Below are 5,446 nucleotides of genomic sequence, written 5' to 3' on the forward strand. Positions count from 1 at the left end.
TTAAAGTTTCACCACATCCTGAGTGGGTGATAAGTTGTGAAAAAAAACGACTGGGACACCCCTCCTTAACGACTATTTAGGCAAAATATATTTTTTAATTAGCTTAATTTGCCCAAAAGATTACATGTAATTTTTGGGGTGAAAAAGTGCAAAGTGCAGGAAAATGGCTTAATTGATGCGAGACAGGTATATGGGAGTGCTATATGAATGGGACAGTTGTTTTTAAGATTACAGGTGAGTGTTAGAAATTATTATTATTATTACCAGGTATTTATATAGCGCACACATATTCCGCAGCGCTTTACAGAGAGAATATTTGGCCATTCACATCAGTCCCTGCCCCAGTAGAGCTTACAATCTATATTCCCTATCAGACACATACACACTAGGGTTAATTTGTGTTGGGAGCCAATTAACCTACCAGTATATTTTGGAGTGTGGGAGGAAACCGGAGTACCCGGAGGAAACCCACGCAAGCACGGAGAATATACAAACTCCATTTTGAAGGGCTTTTAAAAACGTGTTTAAATGACTCAAATATATACTTATAGGCATTTTTTATGAATCCCCAATTTAAAAAAAAAAAAAAAAAAACTCCTATAATTATTTGAGTGTTTTAGAAAAATGCATATAACAGCCATTTGACCATTTTTAAGAACCCCAAATGCTTTTATTAGGACCACTAATACACTTTTATGCTATCCTATATAAGTTTGCAATTTTTTGGGGTACAGGCAGTTTCCCCCATTTTTACCTATACTCATCGCGGTAAAAGAAACAAAAAATTATTGCACAATTGCCGCATCACAGCTTTTGCAATAGGATTGTGCGAAAAACTAGAGCGTGCAATGCCGAAAGCCACAAAATGATCACACCAAAAGCAGCGAAATGTGTGTAAAACTTCACACGTTTAATTATCACTTTTCCGCAGCCAATTGAATTCCTCCCTATGTGCGAAGCCTGCAATAGCTCTTTCAGCAGACAATTACTATTACCATGCATCATGATATTATAATGACCCTCCATGGCGGGATTAGAACAAGACGCTGCAACTGCACAGTCAGCATCTAGCTCCCACAGGTATCACACTCCTCCTTCATCGTGCCAGCAGTACTGCAGCGGCAAGTACTCGGTCCTCATGTGACAGGCACACAACATCCAGAATTAGTACTTGGCTCTTGGAAACCTTAGTCGCCAGGACTCAAAGCACACATGGTACGATATCTATGAATGATAACGATATCGTTCATTTTTATGCACTGAACGACCAATGATGCGCGTTCCCGCATGAATGATAACGATATCTATGAGCGTCCATACATGCAGGCCAACTGGCACGATATTGTCAGCTTTGCCTGTTCGTAGATGTGGCAGGATGACTTCACTGAAAGATATCTTTCAAGTCATTGGTGGTACAGATCGTACCGTGTGTATGCAGCTTTAGTCACCATGGCAACTGGGATTTGTCGAGCCCTGATTTTATATTATAATATATAAAAAGTCATGGGATATCAGTATTTAAAGATAAGGAGAAGTGGCGTGTCCGTACGGACGTATTCGAAATGCCAATACCTGCAACAGTTGTAATATGACATCTCGTGAGTCAGTTTGAAAACCAGCTAGGCTGCTCATGGCAAGACAACGTGAATTATCGGAGTTCGAATGGGGCACGATAGTGGGTGCCCGACGAATGGGACATTTCATTTCTGAAGTTGGGCAGACATTCAACATTACTCGATCTACGGTATCATGTGTGTACCGGGAATATCTCATGGAATGCATTACCACCCACCATAACCAACGCAGTGGCAGACCATGGGTGCTTAAGGATCGTGACCAGAATAGCCCGTGGTAAAGACAAGTAGCATTCCCGCTAGGCTGTTTTAGCGGGGCGCGGGACACTGCCCTCCTTCTGGAGGGCAAAAAGCACCCTGCCCTCACACCCTGCGGATGCAGTCTTCACCCGCGGGTCGCAGTGTCCCACAGGTAGGGAAATGTGTGGTGACCCGGTCACCCCCTGAGAATAGACGCCGGGCGCATGCACCCGGCATCTATTCTCCCTGTCGGCAGCGCTTGGCGGCTGCCCGGCGTGTACATAAGTGCCGGGCACGCCGCCAAGAGTAACGAAAAGGGGACGCGTCTTATAGACACGCCCCCTTATCAATGGCCACACCCACTTTTCGGGCCACGCGCACATTCAATGCAAGAGGTACCAAACGCGTATTCAGCAGGTAACTTGTGGTGTTGTCCGATGAGTCAGAGTAAGTTGTTTCGGCTGATGGTAGGGTTTGGGTTTTGCGCCGAGAGGTTCATTCACACCCAAGATCCTGCAGCTACAAACATCGCACTTCCAAACATACAGCAGCCAGGAAACAACACACCAATCCAGGGTTTCCGTGAAATTAGCCAAAGCTAGTTTATTGTGCAGTAAAAGAAAACATAAAATAAAATCCTAACCCGTCTGGGCTCTAAACGTAGACGTTACCTCTCTAATAAGTGGAAGGACCTAATGCCCCTACCATAAACATAGGCATGTGCACAGTACTCAAGGTCATTAAATCACAATGGAGATGTATTAACCGCCGAAGTGGCATCGGTGCACATTATGTGCGCTCATACTCCTTCTCCCCCATGTATGATGGGGGCTGGGCGGTGAATGACAGGGGCGCTATACGCTCGTCATTATTGGTGCTGCTATCTATAAGACAACAGCTCCAATGGGCAGGGCTATGTATGAACGGACAGTTCGCCTGACCGTTCCGTCCGCTGCAGCTATTGCTATCGACAGCTGCAGCCTGGCGATGCCCTATCCCCACAGCAGGGACAGCGCTGTCCCTGCTGCGAGGGCTGCCGGCTCAAACGCTACACGCGGCATCTTACGATGCTAGCGAGATTACACGCATGCTCAGTGGAGCCGGCCAGGAGTAGACACTGCACATTAGCACTAGGCTGATGCGCTGTGCGCTCTAGCAGGGATTGCCGGAGGGGGGAGTTTTCATTCCCCCACTCCGGCCAATTGTCAGTGCTTCCTGCTTCGCCTCTGTAAATTTTAGAAGCAGGAAGCGTTACAGCAGCACGATAAGTGCCGCTATAACACATCTTCACCCATTGTCCCTAAACAGGCCTGCTGCCTCTTTCCATGGGTAGCGAGACACAGTCAAAATCCTGACACACCTTTATCAGCCTCTTACAGGTGCATGTACTAATTAGCCTGTTCTCAGACTGAAGACCCGAAATGTACAGAGCCAGTCCTCACTCTCCATCCAAAACCCCAGGAACCCTTATCCGGCTTTTACTAAAGGCCAAATATATCTCCTGTGTATGACCTTACTAGTGCTTTGGGAGGGGGAGGAGGAGTTTTTTTTTTGTTTTTTTTTTAGCTGACAGAACTTTATAGACAAAGGGACACATTCATATATACCATAATGTGTACCAAGCAACTTGTAGCTGGGATGTATAATTATCATAATGTTCTGGGAAGCAACATGTGCGTACTTGTGCCATTGTTCTCCTATATATTCAGCTACTTGTAATGTGTAAGTAGTGCACATCTGAGCTACTTAACTTCACTAATAAACAATCCTAAACTAATATTCATTAAATACAAGCAACCATCCTATGTTTGGCTTTTAACAAGATAACTTCTTATTTTGCTACACTTTTATGTTTAAGAAAAATAAAAAACAAAACAGACATAATGCACATGGAAATGTATATCTATCATGAAATGGTTTGGTCGGAATTCAATTGATTACGCAGTCCGGATCTCCCGTCTAAAGTGACAGGAGATTGCGGGCCGCTATTCAATTGATGCCGTTTTTCGTGCGGATTGCGTCCATAGAAGTCAGGTTTAGCCGCGTAAAGCAGCTAAACCCGACCAAAGTGCTGGGCACAACCACGAAAAGTGCCGTTTGTTCGCCCAAACAGGTCACTTTTCGCACATTTCAGCTCGCATCCCCCTGGGGCTGCGAGCTGAAATATAGCGCTAGCAGCTGATCGCGCCCGACAGGAGCAAGAATTGAATAGCTCCGTCGGGGGCAGGAATCAATTGAATTCCGCCCTTTAAGTCCTATAGTCACAAAACATTATAAAATGGTATGCATTGCAATCACCAGGACATACACTAACCCTAATTTCTTAATTATTTTAAAAAGACTGTTTGAAATGCTTATAATTAAACAAAGAAAAAAAATTTCACCCAGGTATTTTATACACACAATTATAAATATACACAGATTGTAAGGGCCCTTCTATGTCTGTCTCATTACCCAGTCTTGTTTTATTACCGTTTGTTTTCAAATGTAAAGCGCAAAATAGAATATGCTGCCACTATATACATCATACACACATTATTTAAATATAAACATAATTTGCAAGAGAAAAAGTAAAAGATAGTGACGGCACATGATACAGTCACTCTGGTAGCTATACAGCTTTACTATAAGCATAATGTAGCTGTGTAAAATCTGTATAAAGGATATTCTAGTATCCTCTGTAAGTGAGAGAGGGGGCAGCTGTGGGTGGCAGGCTAGCAGAACACGGTTATTACATGTACACGGCTAGGACAAGTCACCCCACGACATGTGAAAAGAAAGGTCATCTGTGTAACAAGACATGTGTGATACAGAGCAGCAGGTATGTGACAGGACATGTGTGTGCGGTGCAGGGAGAGTTAAAACAGAGGAGGCAAAAGCCTGTTGATGAGCAGCTGGCACACTGGGTCACTGTTATTACAGACAGCGGATACATGAGCGCAACGTTTTACAAGGACTACAGTCTACAAGGTGTCTCCTCGGTTACCTGCAGCCCCGGAGCCGACTCCGTCTCCTCCCGCCACGGGCACCGGACAGGACCTCACTGCTCAGTCCGGCATGAGCCCTGTGTCCGCGCTGCCGGTACGCGCGTTCCTTCGCCTCAGTACACCGGGCACGAGCCGCCCACTGGCACGCGCAAGATTCTCCCCCTGGTAACGACGGTTGCGTCATAGAGGGTTGACCAATCAGAGAGTTGCTAGGACACTTGGCGTAGTTGAGGCGGACCCGCAGCAGCGCACGGAGAAGCTATTGGAGGTAGTCAGACAAAGACTCCCCCAGCAGCTGATATCTTTTTTTTTTTTTCCATAACAAATATGGTGGGCGCGTGTCTAAAGCTCCCTTGGAATTAATCTGGCGTCCATCTTGGTTTCGGGAAAGACAACCTAGCGAAAGAGCGAAACACTACTATTAGGTCTTTGAATCAAACGCATCTTCTTACGAAACGATAAACTAGATTGTCAATCATCTTAATTCGATTATTTTCATGTATATTAACCATTATCAGGCAGAAATAAGCTTGATTCATACATTTTCCATGACTAAAGATGTCTGTTCTGTGAAACTCACAAGTGCGCCGTGATCAGTGTTAATGGTATGTATGGCTATCTCCTGCTAATTGGATGAGCCCTGAA

The 5,446-nt window shown here is 45.0% G+C and overlaps 1 protein-coding gene across 4 annotated transcripts in view; it reads right to left on the bottom strand.

The window, feature by feature from the left end:
• The window catches only part of PHTF2 (putative homeodomain transcription factor 2), a 173,303-nt gene extending 168,261 nt beyond the window's left edge, over positions 1–5,042 (bottom strand). For 2 of the 4 annotated variants that reach the window (XM_088468818.1, XM_088468816.1), the window contains exon 1: positions 4,801–5,042. The gene's annotated coding sequence lies outside the window, so the exon portion shown is untranslated. The remainder of the gene's footprint in view (positions 1–4,800) is intronic. The other 2 variants (XM_088468817.1, XM_088468819.1) reach the window with 1 other exon arrangement.
• Positions 5,043–5,446: the final 404 nt, after the last annotated feature.

The sequence above is a fragment of the Taudactylus pleione genome, unplaced genomic scaffold (assembly GCF_031769625.1).
Source record: "Taudactylus pleione unplaced genomic scaffold, aTauple2 ptg000086l, whole genome shotgun sequence".
Classification (NCBI taxonomy): Eukaryota; Metazoa; Chordata; class Amphibia; order Anura; family Myobatrachidae; genus Taudactylus; species Taudactylus pleione.